At 39.1% G+C, this 19,270-nt stretch overlaps 1 protein-coding gene across 5 annotated transcripts in view; it reads left to right on the plus strand.

The window, feature by feature from the left end:
• The first annotated feature begins 7,455 nt into the window (after positions 1-7,455).
• LOC126457509 (uncharacterized) overlaps positions 7,456-19,270 on the plus strand; it is a 57,213-nt gene continuing 45,398 nt past the window's right edge. For 2 of the 5 annotated variants that reach the window (XR_007585481.1, XM_050093844.1), the window contains exons 1-2: positions 7,456-7,571; positions 10,171-10,316. The gene's annotated coding sequence lies outside the window, so the exon portion shown is untranslated. The remainder of the gene's footprint in view (positions 7,572-10,170; positions 10,317-19,270) is intronic. The other 3 variants (XM_050093845.1, XM_050093847.1, XM_050093846.1) reach the window with 2 other exon arrangements.

The raw sequence follows: 19,270 nt of genomic DNA on the forward strand, positions 1-19,270 counted from the left end.
TTCCTCCATTTCTATATTTCAAAATAACTGAATTAAATGTTTGACGTTTACGGGGAGCGTAGTCGCTTGCCACTGATATTTCTTTTCTACACCGACAGATGGCGGGCGAGTAGTAGATTGGGGATTGTGTCGTGTGAACACACCACATTAGCAGCGATCTTTTGCATGTACAGACATCTGCACCGATGTCTGCGCAGACAGATCGTTGCGTGTGGACCGGGCTTTAGAGGCGGCCGTGCAGTTACTTAACTCTGTCCAGCGACGCCTATGTGACACCCATCAAAGATACAGGTCGACTCTAACACAGAAGATTACAGGAACCAACGACTTTTAACAATCCTATTTATTTATTTCAACATCGCGGTTTCGAAGCAATAGGTTCATCTTCAGGCGGCTAGTTCACGTTTTACATTACATTTCATGTTTTGTTTCCCCACTTGACGAAATTTCCTTGGTGTGGTGGTGCAACACAACAACAACAACAACAAAGTGAATCAACGTCCCTTTAAATGTAATTGTGCCTCAGGACGATTTTAAGTGTTGTATACAAATTATTATTATCAAATGGAAAACGTTTCGATTTCTTACAATGAATAATAATAATTTGTTTACAGCACTTAAAATCGTCGTCTGGCTCAATCACAATTAAAAAGCCGTCATCTCACTTTCGTTTTGGTTGTAGGGCACAACCACCCCAAGAACGTTTCGTCAAGTGCAGAAACAAAATGTAATGAAAAACGTGAACTAGCCGTCTGAAGATGACCCTATCGGTTCGAAACCGGTAAGGGCGCTGTTTAAATAAATAAATAGCATTGTTAAAAGTGGCTGGTTGCTCTAATCTATTGTGTAAGAGTCAAACTATATTTTTACACAGGCAAGGGCTTAAAATCAAAGAACTCCAGCAGCAGAGGTATGTTATTAGTCACATTATGAATTATGTTTTGAAGGCTGCCACCGTCAGTTAAATGCAAAAACGACTTATAATTCTACGTCAGTCACAAAAATTTATGTTTTCCAATTTGCGTTTCTATGTTTAACCATATGTTACTACCCAACTGGGACTTCCTAGACAGAATATTTATCTGCCGTCAAGTAGCTCCTGTGCTCAGTCTTAAGGAAAATCATGACTCAGTTTCAGCGCACGAATAATAATTATCAACAGATCTTAAATAAAATGATGACATAAAAAACTATGCAAGATTGTGTTTTCTGATGTGAGGTATAAAATGGTTCAAATGACTCTGAGCATTATGAGACTTAACTTCTGAGGTCATCAGTCCCCCTAGAACTTAAGAACTACTTAAACCTAACTAACCTAATGACATCACACACATCCATGCCCAAGGCAGGATTCGAACCTGCGACCATAGCAGCCCAGACTGTAGCGCCTAGAACCCCTCTGCCACTCCGGTCGGTGATGTGAGGTATAAAGCACTAAAATTCATTAGTGTATTACATGCTACTATTTTGTAGTTGTGGTCTGCAGTTCAAAGACGGTTTGATACAGCTCTCCATGTTGCTCTAACCTGTGCAGTCCTCTTCATCTCTGAGTAACTACTGCAACATATACTCTTCTGAAATTACCTACTGTATTCATCTCTTGGTCTCCCTCTCCGATTTTTACCCCCATGCTTCCCTCCAGTACTAAATGGTGATCACTTGATGCCTCGGAATGTGTTCTACCAACTGATCCCTACTTCTAGTCAGATTGTACCACAAATTTCTCTTCTCCCCAATACTATTAAATATCTCATAATTAGTTACGTGATCTATCCATTCAATCTCAGCATTCTTCTGTAGCACCACATTTCGAAAGCTTCTATTCTCTTCTTGTCCAAACTAGTTATCGTCCATGTTTCACTTCCATACATGGCTACACTCCATACAAATACTTCCAGAACGGACTTCCTGATCCTTTAATCTATACCTGATATTAACAAACTGCTCTACTTCAGAAACGCTTTTCTTGCCATTGTCCATCTACATTTTATATTCTCCCTACATTGACCATCATCATTTATTTTGCTGTCCAAATAGCAAAACTCATCTAGTAGCATAAGTGTCTCATTTCTTAATCCAATTAACTCAGCATCACCTAATTTAATTCGAACACATTCCGGTATCCTCATTTTTCTTTTATTGATAGTCATCATATATTCTCCTTTCAAGACACAGTCAATTCTGTTCAACTGCCATTCCAAGTCCTTTGCTATCTCTGACTGAATTACAATGTCACTGGGAAACCTCAAAGTTTTTATTTCTTTTCCCTGGACTTTAATTCCTACTCCAAATTTTTCTTTTACGTTTTTTGCTGCTTGCTCAATATACAGGTTGAATAACATCAGGGATAGGCTACAACGCTGCCTCACACCCTTCTCAACCACTGCTTCTTTTTCGTTCCCTCTAGTTTCTGTACAAATTCTAAACAGCCTTTCACTCTCTATAGTTTGCCTCTGCTACTTTTAGAGTTTGAAAAAGGGTATTCCAATCACCATTGTCAAAGGCTTTCTATACGTCTACAAATTCTATAGCAGACAGATTCCATATTTCTAGATTTCCTGGAAGCATTTGACACAGTGCCCCATTGCTGGCTGTTAATGAAGGTATGAGCTTATGGAATAAGTTCAGAGATATGTGATTGGCTCGAAGACTTCTTAAAACCCAGTACATTGTCCTCGATGGCAGAATCGTCAGGAGTGCCCCAGGGAAGTGTGATAGGAACACTGTTGTTCTCTGCATACATAAGTGATTTGGCGAACAGGCTGGGCAGCAGTCTGCAGTTGTTTGCTGATAGTGCAGTCGTGTACAGTTAGATGTTGAAGTTGAGTGACTGTAGGATGATACAAAACGACTTAGACAAAATTCCCAGCTGGTATGATGAATGGCAGCTGGCCCTAAATGTGGAAAAATGTAAGTTAATGTGGATGAGTAGGACGAACAAACCTGTAATGCTCGGATACAGTATTACTAGTGTCTTGCTTGACACAGTTAATTCGTCTAAATATCTAGGTGTAACATTGCAAAGTGATATGAGGTGGAAGGAGCATGTGAAAATTGTGCTAGGGAAGCAAACGGTCGACTTCAGTTTATTGGGAGAATTTGAGGAAAGAGTGACTCAACTGTAAAGGAGACCACATATAGGATGCTGGTTCGACCTATTCTTGAGTACTGCTTAGGTGTTTGGGATCGGTACCATGTCAGATAGAAGGAAAATATCGAAGTAATTCAGAGGTCGTCTGCTATATTTGTTACTGGTAGGTATGAACAATACGTAAGTGTTTTGGAGATACTTCAAGAACTCAAATGGGAGTGCCTGGAGGGAAGGAGACGATCTTTTCTTGTCACTATTGTGAAAATTTAGCGAACCGGCATTTGAAGCTCACTACAGAAATTAGAGCTCTTATGGAGGCATACAGACTGTCGTTTTCCCCTCGCTCTATTTGCGAGCAGACTAGGAAGGGAAATGACAAGTATTGATAAGGGTACCCTCCGCAGGTATCATACGGTGGCTTGCTGAGTATCTATTTAGAGGTAGATGTGGATAGGTTTATCTTCCCTTAAACAATCTCTATGGGAAGCTGTAGGTTCAGCATGGCCTCATGTGTACCTGCCTTTCTCCAGAATCCAAACTGACCATCCCTAAGGTAGGCTACTACCACTCTTTCCATTCTTCTGAATACGATTCATGTTAGTATTATGCTACCATGAACTGTGAAACTGATAGTTCAACATTTTCAAGCCTGCCAGCACCTGTTTTCCTTGGAATTGGAATTATTATATCCTTCTTTATGTCTGAGGGTATTTCACCTGTCTCATACATCTTGGTCACCAAATGGAAGAGTTTTGTCGGTGCTGGCTCTTCCAAGGCTATCAGTAACTCGAACGGAATGTTGTGTACTCCTGGGACCTTGTTTCGACTTAAATCTTTCAGTGCTCTGTCAAATTCTTCACACAGTAGCATATCTCCCTTCTCATCTTCATCTACTTGCTCTTCCATTTTCGCATTATTATCCTCAAGTAAATCTCCCTTATATAGATCCTCTATATACTACTGCCGCCTTTCTGCTTTCATTCCTTGCTTAGGACTGGTTTCCCAACCGATCACTTCATATTCATAAAGATGGTTCTTTTTTCTCCAAAGGTCTCTTTAATTGTCCTGTAGGCAGCACCTGTCTTACCACTAGTGATATAGGCCTCTACATCTTTACGTTAGTCCCCTTGCCATCCCTGCTTAGCTATTTTCCACTTCCTGTAGATCGCATTTATTTATTTATTTGTCCATATAAATCTCTTTTTCAGTACATATATTGTACACAGGATATTGGACAGAAAACCTTTTTAGCTATTGGTTTTTCAATTGTCAAACATGCGTTATTTTAATTTTTATGACAAATTGGATCTATACAGTTAACAATTACAAATTTTTGAAATACTGTATTTTTATAACTTATTTCTACACTTAAAGATACAAATTACATTTTCTCTGGCATAGGATACTGTGATTGAATAGTAGCAGTTTTTCAGAAGGTAGGATGTCTGAGACTTTTTAAGGCTTTGTAGTTCAGGAAGAGATTTTATATGTCTTTGTAATCTGTAGTAAGGTTTTGTTCCTGCATAATATACACCTTTTTGGCATAATGTGGTGTTACAATGATTAACATGTATGTCACTGTCTGACCTGGTTCTGTAATCATGGACACTTTTGTTGGGAGGAAATAGGTTTTCTTTTCTCAGTATGCTTTTTTGTTGACATGTGTGACTACTTCCAATATATAAATGCAGGGAAGGGATAGGATCTTTAGATCTTTAAAGAAAGGTTTGCATGGTTTTCTGCTGCTCACTTGTTCCATTATTCTTATAATTGCCTTTTGTTTCCTGAAAACTGTTATGGCCTAGTGTACATTTCCCCAGAAACTGATACCATACTTCGGTATTGAATGCACACAAGCAAAGTATACAGCCCTAACTGGTTCTGCACTATTATTGTTGTAGAGAATTCTTACTACACAGCTCGTTTTTGCTAGTTTTGATTTTAGGGCTGTGATATGAGTGCTCCATTTAAGACTTTACTGGATATGAATCCCAAGAAATTTAATTTCATTGGCAGCACTAATGTTCTGGTTATCTATACATATACTAGGTTGTGCTGGATTTTTATTTTGATCAGTGTAGAAATTCATGAGTACCGTTTTTTGGGGGTTAACTGTTAGCCTGTTTCTGGTAAACCATTCAGACACTTCTTTTGTAATATCTTTTACAGATGCAGTAAGATTTTCTTCTTTATTCCCTTCAGTCAATAGACTGGTGTCATCTGCAACCAGTACTGGTTCAGAATCCCTAACATGTGATGGGAAATCATTAATGTAAACCAAATAAGAAAGGGACCTAAAATGGAGCCCTGTGTAACACCATGACTTAAGCCACTTGGTTCTGAAAGGTGTACTTGGAGTTTATTTCCTTCCATGTACTGAATTTCAGTTACCTGAGAGCGATATTCCAAATATGATTTAATCCACTGATTTAGCACACCTCTTACACCATACCATTCAAGCTTCCTCAGGAGTATAGAATGATCAACCACATCAAAAGCTTTTGTTAGGTCCTGAGATATTTCTGTGGTTGTCCACTGCATTTAAGACATGCTTCATCAGATTGAAAGTGGCAGTTTCAATTGATTGCTGTGGTCTGAAGCCATCTTGACATCCAGAAATAATATCATTCTAGTCGAAAAATGTAATTAGTTTTGAAAGAAACACTTGTTCAATAATTTCGAACACACTGACAATAGATACACAGACACATTGATGATCACCTTTTTTATATAGAGGTATTACTTTTGCCATTTTCAATTGCTGAGAGAAGACATCACATTATAAGAATGAATTGCATGTCCAATAAAGGCGAAAGTGTTTGTCTTGCTATTATTTTTATAATGTAATCTGGAATATCATCAATCCCAGTTGAATACTTACTCTTCAGTGACTTAATGGTATTTAGGAACTCTGTTGGGCTTATTGGACTGAGGAACATGGATATATTATTTATTTCAATAGATGAAAGTTCTTTCCATGTTGTATTAGGTGGATTTCCAAATTTTTCGTTCACTTGTTTTCCAGCAACAGTTGCATAATAATAAGTGAAACTGTTTGCAACTGCCCTAGGGTCAGTGACATTCTTGCCATCATGTGATGTCACAGTATTTTTGTGAGTTGTCTTCTTCCCTGTAAGATCCTGCATAGCTTTTCATATGGACATAGTTTTATTGGGTGACTTCATAATATGTTTGTCATTTTCCTTAATTTTTTGTCTCTTATGACAAGTTTCAAAACTAGCTTGTATTTTTGGAAATAATTAATAAATTCTGGACTGCTGTGAGCTTTTGACTGCAGAAAAAGTTCCCGCTTCTTTTTACAAGATACTCTAATGCCTGGTGTAATCCAGTTTTTGAGTCTATCTGTGCTTTTGGAAATCACTTTCCTTTGTGGAAAAGCTAGGTCAAAGTTATGCTTGAAAATGTTCAAAAAATGTCCCATCTTTTCGTTGGTAATAGAGGTATCATACACTTATCTCCAAGATTGTCACTGATTAGGTACTGGAAGTATTGAATATTTTTCCTACTATAAATCATTTTAAGGATAACATTTTCTATACTGGTCGAAATGTGATTTACAGGTAAGGTCAGTAATTGCAAAAGGTGGTCACTGTAGTAGGTATCAAAGTTTTCTGATGTACACTTGTCCATGTTTACACATACCTGATCAAGGAGAGTGATATTAGTTTTTGTTACATGTGTTGGAGAGCTTACAGTCAGACAAAGATTGTAGGCTTTTATAATATTTAAAAACGTTTCCCTGTGAGGGCTATGGCTCAGAAAATCAGTAGTAGAATCACAACATGGCACCATTGTTTTCCCAGTAGTCTTATGTTTGCCTAAAGCAAGGTCCAATTTTTCGAAAAAAAAAACACTTATGTTGCTAACAGGAGATCTATACACACATAAAATAATAGTTTTTTTCAGACATTAATTCAGTAGCTGAGATGTCAAAGTCTCTTTCACAACCAAGTTTTTCAGACGGTTGTATTCCCTTTCACCTGCCTCATTCATAGCTACTTTTATTTTCTCCTGTCATCAGTTAAACTCAATATCTCCTGTGTTACCCAGGGATTTCTACTAGCCCTCGCCTTATAACACACTTATCTTCTGCTGCTTTCACTATTTCCTCCCTCAAAGCTACCCATTCTTCTTCTACAATCGTTCCCTAACACTCCCTCTGAAACTCTCTACAGCCCCTGGTTCTTTCAGTTTATCCAAATGCTGTTAGCTATAATTCAAAATAAAAAAATACATATGTCCAACATTTTTAAAGGCTTTTCTTTAGTAGCAGGACTCGAACTTATCAAAATAAAACGAAAGTGACAGTTCTTTACAGTAGGTATGTCTTCAATGCTATCATCTTTGCAACGAAAATGAAATTTTAAACGTTGTTGACATGTTGTGGTTGTTTTCCTCCTAAAGAGTGTTTGTTGACGTTGCGATAGAAGTACCGGGGAATATTCTATGAATTGACAAGGTATGTGTGATGGTATGTCTTCCGTAGTCTGAAAATGCGAAGCGTAATTTCGATGTACTAGTTTGCTTATTAAACTTTTATCGTTTTGTAATATGCCTTTGGAGATATGATATTTGTTTATGTTTTTCGCAATGACAAGAAACCGCATTCACTGCGTAATTGTGTTTGTTGAGCTAGGTGCACTGTTAGCGGATATGTGGTTCCGAAAATTCTGCTGGACCCAAAAAGTCCATCTTAGTCCAGTTCAGATTTTGCGGATTTTCCATGACGCTCTCCGTTGAGTAAAAAATCCTGTTACAATTACTGTTGCTACGACGACACTGTCCCAACTTGGAATTTTAACGAACGTGATTTGCTGCAGGGAGAGGCAGGAATTTTGCCTTTCGTTAACCTATCTTCCAAGCTAAGTCGTAGGGTCAGTATTGTCTCGCGTGTCCCAACATTTCTACGGAATCCAAACTGATCTTCCACGAGGTCAGCTTCTACCAGTTTTTCCATTCGTCTGTAAAGAATTTGTGTTAGTATTTTGCAACCGTGACTTATTTAACTGATAGTTCGATAATTTTCGCACCTGTCAACACTTGCTTTCTTTGGGATTGGAATCAGCCTATTATATTCTTCTTGAAGTCTGAGGGTATTTCACCCCCCTATACATCTTGCTCACCAAATGATAGTTTTGTCATGGCTGGCTCCCCCAAGGCTGTCAGTGCTATGTCAAATTCTTCACGCAATATCATATCTCCCATTTCATCTTCATCTACGTCCTCTTCTGTTTCCGTAAGAAATGTCAACTACATCACCCTTGTATATGCCCTGTATACACTCGTACCACCATTCTACCTTCTCTTATTTGCTTAGAACTGGTTTTCCATTTGAGCTCTTTATATTCATACAAGTGATTCTCTTCTCTCCAAAGGTCTGTCTAATTTTCATGTAGGCAGTATCTATCTCACCCCCTAGTGGTATATGCCTCTACATCCTTATGTTTGTCCTCTAGACATCCCTGCTTAGTCATTTTGCTCTTCCTGACAATCTCATTTTTGAGACTTTTGTATTCCTTTTTGCCTGCTTCATTTACTGCATTTTTATATTTTCTCCTTTCATCAATTAAAATCAATATCTCTTCTGTTACCCAAGGATTTCTACTAGCCCTCAATTTTTTTTTAATCTAGTTGATCCTCTGCTGCCTTCACTACTTCATCACTCAAAGCTACCCATTCTTCTTCTACTGTATTTCTTTCCTCCATTCTTGTCAATCGTTCCGTAATGCTCTCTCTGAAGCTCTCTACAACCTCTGGTTCTTTCAGTTTATCCAGATCCCATCTCCTTAAATTCCCACCATTTTGCAGTTTCTTTAGTTTTAATCTACAGTTCATAACCAATAGATTGTGGTCAGAGTCCACATGTGTCCCTGGGAATGTCTTACAATTTAAAACCTGGTTCCTAAATCTCTGTCTTACCGTTATATGATGTATCTGAAACCTTCCAGTGTCTCCAGGCCTCTTCCTTGTATATAGCCTTCTTTCATGATTCATAAACAAAGTGTTAGCTATGATTAAGTTATGCTTTGCACAAAATTTTACCAGGTTGCTACCTCTTCATTCCGTATCCCTAGTCCATGTTCACCTAATAATTTTCCTTTTCCTACTATCGAATTCCAGTCCCCCATGAATATTGAATTTTCATCTACCATAACTATTTGAATAATTTCTTTTATTGCATCATACATTTCTTTAATCTCTTCATCTGCGGAGCTACTTGATATATAAACTTGTACTGCTGTGGTAGGTGTGGGGTTTGTATCTATCTTGGCTACAATAATGCATTCTCTATCCTGTTTTTAGTAGCTTATCTGCATTCCTGTTTTTTTTTTTTATTCATTACTAAACCAACTCCTGCATTCTCTTATTTGATTTAGTATTTATAACCCTGTATTCACCTGACCAGAAGTCTTTTTCCTCCTGCCACTGAATTTCACGAATTTCCTCTATATCTAACTTTAACCTATCCGTGTCCCTTTTTAAATTTTCTGTCTGACATTCCACGCTCCGATTCGTAGAATGCCAGTTTTGTTTCTGCTGACAATGACGACCTCCTGAATAGTTCCCACGTGGAGATCCGAATGGGTTGCTGTTTTACATCTGGAATATTTTGCCCACCCAAGAGAATGCCATCATCATTTTACCGTAGAGTAAAGCTGTGTGTCCTCGTTAAATATTACGGCTGTAGTTTCCCCTTGCTTATAGTCATTCACAGTACCAGTACAGCTAGGCCGTTTTTGTTGATGTTACAAGGCCAGATCAGTCAATCATTCAGACTGTTGCCCCTGGAACTATTGAAAGGCTGCTACCACTGTTCATTAACCACAATTTTGTCCGGTCTCTCAACAGATACCCCTCCGTTGTGGTTGTAACTACGGTATGGCTATCAGTATCACTGAGGCATGCAAGCCTTTCCACCAGTCTCAAGGTCCTTGGTTCATGGTGGTTACTACCCGTTTTACATCGTCACAATCAGTCCTAAGATAGTAATGGTATTGTTAGCAGACTGTGATTTATGATGCAAATAATTACAATGTTCATAATTCGTTAATTTACAGAAACATATGACATTGCATATACAGGAAGGAGGAGCAATGACTCAAAGATAGACCACACCAAGCAGGCGCAGTGACAAAAATGGAATAAGGAGCCAGTTTACCAACATTACCACGTTAGCTGGTGACAATTTCACCTTACTCATAAGGTACATGTGTTGCTCTCTAACAAGTGGTGTAGTTATCAGCAGGCATTTCCTTTGACTGCAAGTACTTAACAACAAACACATTTCTTTTTACACATTAGTAAAAGAAAATGTTCTGTTCCACTAACATCGTTCGGGTCGACAGAAGCGTCCGATCCCATGTGTCTGCTTTGACCCGTGACGTGTAAGGGTGTTGTCGTGTGTGACGTCATGACGGCGCGGAGTTAGGTTTGTGAGTGTGGCGTGTTTGTAGATGTTGTCATGTTGTGCTCTCTGGTGGTATGTTCAGGGTTTTCGTTTGTGTGGTGTGATGGGCTCAGTTTGCTTTTGCTCATTGTCCAGAATAGTTAGAGTGTCGGCTGTGTTTGTAGTGTAATTCATTTCAGTGAGTTAACGATTTTGTGTGAAGGTTAATGTAGTGTTGTTCGCTGTACATCGTGTGGTAATTTTAGTAAAATTAATGTGGTGTTGTTTATGTTCACGAATGGATATGGCGGATAAAATTAACAGTGCGCAGGTCAAGGGAAGTGTTAGATCCCAATGTGTGGCTGTGTATGTTGATATTGGTATCGAGAGATGTTTTTGAGCTATATAGGCCAAGGGAAGTGTTTGATCCTAACCTATGGGATCGGGAGCTGCTGTTGAGCTATATAGGTCAAGGGAAGTGTCTGATTCCAGATGATATTGTGTTTAGTGGTATTTGTGGAGTTTTGTGATGATGGTTTTTTTTGTCGTTTTGTGTGGTTTGTATGGGGGTGGGTGTATAAATTTGTTTATATTTAGTTTGCCCCCACCCAAAAACACCCCATTTCCCGCACTTGTCCCATTAGTGTCATTAGGCTTTTTGTGGAAAGTGTGTGTGTGTTTGTTTGTTTTTCGATGTATTTTCGTTCTCATAATGTGTACGTACCGACTTTATATGCGCCATATTGGAATCGTGGTTTATGGTCGTTTCCGCCATATTTGTGACCTCATGGGTCAAAGCAGACGGGCGGGATCGGACGCTTCCGTATTTCCCATCTTTCAGTACAGAATGTAACATAGTATATTGTGAGAGTCTAATAGAACTCAGTCTGACATGTAAAATGATTATGTGGTCTTGTGGTGCTTATTACTTAACAATTTTCCTATCCAGTGTATCCTCCTCCCCATTCTTTTACTTCTTCTTCTTCTTCACCCAATTATTATTATTATTATTATTGTTGGCGAATTTTCCCTAAAAGGAAATCGTTAAGCTTATGACTTTGAAGGCTTGTTCTTCTTGTCCTTCCAGTACTCCTTCATTCTCTTGGAGAGGGCCTCTTTTCTCTCCTCAGACCATTCTTGTTTGGTCCGCTGTTTTAGCGCTTCTGACTTTACTTCCCAATTGTCTATGTGTTTTCGGAAGGTGCTTCTGTCTGTGGTGTTTGTGGTGCCAATTGCTTGTAGGTCTTTTCGGACTCCTTCCATCCAGGGTGTCGAGACTTTAAGTGTCTTGATGTGTTCTAGAATTTTCTTGGTGAGTCTTGTTTCAGGGAGTCTATCTAAATGTCCGTAGAATTTAAGGCGCCTTTTTCTCATATCGTTCTCGATGTTCGAATATGCTTCTACTGTTGAGTTCTTCTGTAGTCTGTAGCCATCTGGTGTTTGTCTTCCTCCTAAAATTTTCCTCATGATTTTGCGTTCTTCTTTTTTGATTTCTTCAATTTTGATTTTCCTGTTGAGTGCTAGTGTTTCGCTGGCATACAGTACGGCGGGTTTGATCACTGTGTTATAGTGTCTGATCTTGGTGTTCCTGGAAATGCATTGTTTGTTGTAGACGTTTCGTACCATGCCTAGTGATTTCCGTGTCTTCTGTTGTCTGTCTTCGTAAGCCAGTTTCTCTGTTCCGGTCGGTTCGATGATTTCGCCTAGGTATCTGAAGTGTGTGACCCCTTTAATTTTGCCGTACTTGGTTGTGATGTCGTCGCCTTCTCTTATTAGGATTTGCGTTTTTTCAAAAGAGATTTGTAGGCCGACTTTCTCGGCGCATTCTTTCAGGATTTCGATCTGTGTTTTTGCTGATGTTGGATCATAGGTCAGTATCGCTAGGTCGTCTGCGAATGCTAGGTAAGGGATTTCCAGTCTTTTCCTTCCTAATGTGACTGGTCTCCAGGTGTTTTGTCTCCTGACTTCAGCTTCCCATTCGCTCATTACTTTGTCCAGGACGATGTTGAACAATAGCGGGGATAGTCCATCTCCTTGTCTTAGGCCAGTGTGGATTTCAAAGGGGTCCGAGATTTCGCCCATGAATTTGACTTTGGATTTTGTATTGGTTAGTGTCTGTTCGATTAGTCTTCGGGTCTTTTGGTCTAGGCCTTTTTCTCTGAGGATTTGGATGAGGGACTTTCTGTCGATCGAGTCGTAAGCCTTTTTGAAGTCGACGAAAGTGCAGATGATTTTTTTGGGGCTTGTCATGTGGGATTTTATGATTGATTTCAGGTTGAAGATTTGTTCGGGGCAGGCTCTGTTGGGTCTGAAACCCGCTTGGTATTCCGAGATGGCGGGTTCCAGTTGTCCTTGCGTTCTGGTGAGAAGGCAGGTTGATAGAATTTTGTAGATGACCGGTAGCAGGGAAATTCCTCTATAATTGTTTGTGTCTGTCCTGTCACCTTTCTTGTGTAGCGGGTGAATGAGTGCGGTCTTCCAGTCGTCAGGTATGATTTCGGTTGTCCAGGTGTTCTGTATGATTTGTGTGATTTCGTTTAGCGAGTTTGGTCCTAGGTTCTTCAGCAGTTCTGCCGTTATTCCGTCTTCACCGGCTGCCTTGTTGTTTTTCAGTTTCTTTATGCAGTGGATGATTTCTTCTTTTGTTGGTGATGGTGAGTCTTCCGGTGCGTTGGCCGGTTCTCGGGGTTCGAAGGTTGAGTTAGGTTCCGGGCAATTTAGTAATTTTGAAAAGTACTTCGCGAGCTCTTCACAGTTTTCTTTGTTGGTAAGTGCCAGTTTTCCGTCTTCTTTTCTGAAGCAGAGGTTCTGTGGTGAGTATCCTTTGACTTGTTTGGCGAACGTCCTGTAGAAATCCCGTGTGTTGAAATTTCTGAAGTCTTCTTCGATGGAGTTCAGCTGATCGTTTATGTATTTGCGTTTCTCTTTTCTTATTGTTTTCGATGTTTGTCTTCGAATTTCATAGAAGTTGTCCTGTGTTTCTTGTGTTTTGTTGCTGTTGTAGTTTGTGAAAGCTGTTCTTCGATTTTGTAGGGCGATTTCACAGGTAGTGTTCCACCAAGGGTGCCTGGGTTTTCTAGTCAGCGGGATCAGTTCTTTGGCTGTGTTCACAATTTTTTGTTTAAAGCTGGTCCAATCTTTCGCCTCTTGTTTTTCCCAGTGTTCTGTGATGTTCGATTCTCTGATCTTTCTTGTATCAAATTTCGGTGAGGTCAATTTCTTTTTGTGTTGTCTTCTTGGTGTGAGTTTGATTTTGATTCTTGTTAGGTAGTGGTCCGAATCTATGTTGGCGCCTTTTCTCACTTGGACGTCGTGGATTTCTTTCTGGTATTCATAGGAGATTGCCACGTGATCTATCTGGAATTCGCCTAGTGAGTGGACTGGTGATCGCCACGTCTTTTGTTTCTTGGGCTTTTTCATCATGGAGGTTGACATGATTTTGAGGTTGTTTTGCTGGCAGAGTTCGATCAGTCTGGTGCCGTTTTTGTTGGTGAATTTGTGTGCAGGGAAATTTCCTACTGTTTTTCTGTAGCGTTTTTCTCTGCCGATTTGTGCGTTGAAATCGCCTAGTAGAATTTTCGCGTTGTCTTGGGGTATTTTTGCCAGGGTGGTTTCGAGTTTGTCCCAGAATTTGTCTGTTTCTTCTGGTTTGTCCTTGTTGTCTGCGTTCGTGGGGGCATGTACGTTGATGAGGGTGTAGTTCTTGTTGGCGTGTTTGATTCGCATGGTCATGAGCCTGTTGTTGATCGCGTTGACTTCTTTTACTGAATCTAGGATGTTTTTGTTTACTGCGAAGGCCATGCCGAGGAGTGCTCCTCCTTTGCCGATTTTCCTGTTGGTTCCACTCTTGAAGAATCTGTAGTTTCCGTAGTCTATTGTGTCTGAATCCGTGTATCTTGTTTCTTGTAGCGCTAGGATCGAGATCTTTTGACTGGTGAGTTCCGTTGTTAGATTGTGTAATTTTCCCGTTTGTATTAGTGTCTGTATGTTGAAGGTGCCAAAGTATGTGTGTGTTTTCTTGGGTAGTTTGCCAGAGCGCTCCGACTCGCCCTTTAGTACATCTCCAGGTCCCCCAGAATCCGAGTGCCTGGTTGCCGTCTTGCGACGGGTGGATCGTCCACCTGGGGTAATGTTGTTTTTAGGTGTACTTGCCATTATGCTTGTAATTCGTCTGGCTTGCACTGACCCAATTATTATTATTATTATTATTATTATTATTATTATTATTATTACTTTGAAATAATCAACAAAGGAGGTATTCATTAGTTCTCATCTCTGTTATCGATCCAATAGCTTTTATTTTCCGATTTGATGTGTGTGTCAACACTGGTGAAACAATTGTCAAAGAAAAACATGGATTCAGGTCCTCTGATTCTGGAATCATGTGGGTTAGGCCATATATTACCCTTGCACCTAAAGGCTTCTATTTGTTGTCTGTCATTCCACAGGGTGAAAAATTGTAAAGAAAGCTATTGGAACTCATATGGCACCTAATTTTAATCTAAATTTCATAGGCTTTGTGTCAGGGCAGTGTAGTGGTTAGCACATATGCCTAGTGAGCAGAAGACCCGGTTTTAAATCCCGTACAAATTTTCATTCATTACTTCAGTCGGTATATATATAGCAAAGATATTTCAAACTTGAAAAAGTCTCCGGAACCATATAATTTCATTTGCTTACAATATATTCAGTTCTGCACATCCAGGGGTACTGTGCCAATGACACATGTAACACATGGTGAGGAAATAATAAATGCATTTAGAATTATTACTGATCTTGGGGAAGATACAGATCAGTAAGTTGACATTTTTTGCGTATTTTCATTCAGTGTCATATAAATAATGTTCTGGGATAATCCATCTTTAAGAAAGTCGTCATTGCTCAAAAGTGTGCCGTAAGAATAATATATAGAGCTCACCCATAATCATCTTGTATACATCTGTGTAAGGAGTCAGGCACTCTGACTACTGCCTCACAGTTATTTATTCCCTCATGTAGTTTATTATAAATAATACACTAAGGTTCATTCCGTCATGTAGTTTATTATAAATAATACACTAAGGTTCAAAAGGAATAATGATGTACATAATTACAGTACCAGATGGTAATGACATACATTCTTCCATGTTAAGATTCTCTTTGGCTTGTTCCACATCATTACTATTTTTGTGCAAAATTATCCATGTATCTTGAAACTAGCTAACTTTCTGGAGATGGCTGTTTACCAAAAGTTGAATGAAGCAATTCAACGTGGTTGTTGAGTTGGTCTCTTAAAATAATTTTCAAAAATTTTGTTTGTGGAAACCTGCACATAAAATTTCCATTTTTACACAGTGCTGTTTCTTTAAATATTCCCTGTAAAGAAACTAGTCAGGTGATGTCTGACCTACATTTGTTTTAAAAATAATAAATTTTAAAACAATGTTAGTGTCATGTCTCAGTGGTGTCATCTAGTGGTTGTTTGTAAAAAATTAAAAAGTGATCCTTGTACAGAGCCACACTGCTGACAAATAGTTTCAGAAAAGACTTCCATACACTTAAATGTGTGTTAGATGTTAACATATTTCGCAGTTTAGCTCAGCTTTTTTTGCTGTTGGCATTCTACATTTTATATTCATTTTATTTATGTTCTTCATACAACCTCTTGACAAGACAAGTCCATTCTGTATAATTGATCGTCATAGTTCTTCGCATATGCAGACAATTAGGTCCTCAGCAGACAATAAAGTTTTTTTCCCCCTGAATTTTAATTCCTTTTCCTTTACTGCTTGCTCTATGCATAGATTGGATAATATGAGACACAGGCTTCAGACCACTCACCCCTTGTCATGAATTAGTGCTTCTATTTCCTGCCCTTATTCTCATATTAATGCAGCCTGGTATCTGTTCACGTCATAGGTAAGCTTTTGTTATCTGTATTTTATCTTCAATAACTTAAGAATTTCAAAGAGAGCATTCTAGTGAATGTTATCAAAAGCTTTTTCAGCATCTTTAAATGCTAAATACACAGGTATTCTCATACATAACTTCTAAGTCAGGTTGAATGGTTGATATTACCTCACACATATCTACATATACCTGGAACTGACCAACTTCAGGATGGACATCTACCATTTGTTTCATTCTTCTGTAAGTAATTTATGTTAGTATTCTAATAATAGAAATTTTTAGGTGGAAAAATATGTGCAATAAGGGAAATACAAGTACTATACTCACCTAAAGCAAACTGATGTGTGGCACACAAAAACCTGTAACAGAAAACTATATTCACACTAGCTATACTCACCTAAAGCAAACTGATGTGTGTCACACAAAAACCTGTAACAGAAAACTATATTCACACTAGCTTTTAAGCTCTTGTTATTTTTGTAGTAAAATATATACGTACATTCACACACACACAACCATACAGACACCCAAAAGTACACTCCCTGGGTATAAGCAAGACTGTGCAGATGGAGGTGGGGAGGCGATAGGGAAGGATGCACGAGGCACAGAGGGATAGCAGGGTAGTGTGAGGTAGATGATTGTGTGTGTGTGTGTGTGTGTGTGTGTGTGTGTGTGTGTCAGAGAGAGAGAGAGAGAGAGAGAGAGAGAGAGAGAGAGAGAGAGAGAGAGAGAGAGAGAGGGAGGGGGGGGGGGGTGCAATGGGGAGGGAGGAAGAAGAGTTTTGGGAGAAGGCAGTACACGACCAGCAAGAGGGAGAGTGTAGTGTGGACAGAAGAGAAAAGGGGAAAAGGTAGTGTGAGACAGTGGTAAACAGATTAGCAGATATTTATGCCAGGGGGAGAGCACAGGGTGTGCTGAATTCGCAACTGCTTGGTTCAGAGAAACTTTTGCTGTGGGAAATATCTAGCCAGTGACATTTCTACTGTTGTAATTTGCAACATGTTTGGCAGCTAGACAGTGAAATATGTGGTTTTGCCACAGTTTTTTGTGGTAGCTAATCAGTAGACAGTTCCTTAGCTGTCATGCCCACATAGAATCCTGTACAGTAATTGCAGCATAGCTAATGTATGATATGACTGCTTTCACAGGTTGCCTTACCTTTTATTGCACAGAAGGAATGATGCCTATGAGTGGACCGTGGCAGGAGGCAGTGGGTGGTTGTATGGGACAGGTCTTGCACCTGGTTTGATCACTAGGGGATCTTCTGCATTCGTATATTTTCTTATTATGTCAATTCAGTTCAATACATTGTACCAAAAAAATAAATCATTCAAGAAAATTACTGAATTATGAGATGAACTGGTTTTCAGTAAGGTGAATACTGCTCAAATTCAATATTTTGTTATGTTGTGCAAACATTTCTGCTGGACTTTACCATTATGCCTAGTTTTTCCTCTGCTGCCTTTACTGTTGTATCACCCAGAACCACCCATTCATCTTTTGCTATATACCCTTTTTCCCATTTTAGTTTCTTGCAGTCTGGTGTGCACACTGAAAATCTCAACAATCTCACATTATTTGAACTTATAAAGCCTGTGTTTTGGAACTATTAAGGTAGCATAAGGATTCGTAAGTTTCTGAAAATGTTTTTCAGTTTAAAATTGGCTTTCATAATATGTCTTACCATTATGTAAACTGAATCATCATCTCATTTTATCATCCATGGCTACACTCCATACAAATACTTTCAGAAATGACTTCCTGACACTTAAATCTATACTTGTTGTTAACAAATTTCTCTTCTTCGGAAATGCTTTCCTTGCCAGTTCAGTCTACATTTTATATCCTCTCTACTTTGACCATCATCAGTTATTTTGCTCCCCAAATAGCAAAACTCATCTCCAACTTTAAGTGTCTAATAGACTAATCTAATTCCCTTAGCATCACCTGATATAATGCAACTGCGTTCTATTATCCTTGTTTTGTTTGTGTTGATGTTCATCTTATATCCTCCTTTCAAGACACTGTCCATTCTGTTCAACTGCTCTTCAAGGTCCTTTACTGTCTCTGACAGACTTACTATTTCATTGGCAAACCTCAAAATTTTTTTTTCTTCTCCATGGATTTTAATTCCTACTCCAAATTTTTCTTCTGTTTCCTTCACTGCTTGCTCAATATACAAATTGAATAACATTGGGGAGAGGCTACAACCCTGTCTCACTCCCTTCCCAACCACTGCTTATCTTTCATGCCCCTCGACTCTTATAACTGCCATCTGGTTTCTGTACATATTGTAAATAGCCTTTGGTTCCCTGTATTTGACCCCTGCCACCTTTGGAATTTGAAAGAGAGTGTTCCAGTCAACATTGTCAAAACTTTCTCTAAGTCTATGAATGCTAAAAAAGTAGATTTGCCTTTCCTTAATTTATCTTCTAAGATAAGTTGTAGGGTCAGTATTGCCTCGCATTTTGATGGAATCCAAACAGATCTTCCCTGTAAAGAATTCGTGTTAGTATTTTGCAGCCGTGACTTATTAAACTGATATTACAATGAAATCCAGACCATTCGCTGCTTACAGGTGTTGATAAATATCCACGGGGACAGTTGAAACGTATGTCCCAACCGGGACTCGAACCTGGGATCTCCTGCTTTACATGGCAGACGCTCTATCCGATCGAGCCATCAAGGACACAGGGGATAGTGCAACTGCAGGGACTTACCTCTGGCATGCTCCCTGTGAGACCCACACTTCCAACTTACTATCCACACATTACATTTGTAATGCCCCTGCCCACTATACCCATTACTCGCAGCAGTAAATCTACCGATTCCTGTAAGAGTTTGAGCAATGTGAGTGCATCTGCACTGCAGAAGAACAGATA

Source organism: Schistocerca serialis, chromosome 2 (assembly GCF_023864345.2).
Source record: "Schistocerca serialis cubense isolate TAMUIC-IGC-003099 chromosome 2, iqSchSeri2.2, whole genome shotgun sequence".
Taxonomy (NCBI): Eukaryota; Metazoa; Arthropoda; class Insecta; order Orthoptera; family Acrididae; genus Schistocerca; species Schistocerca serialis.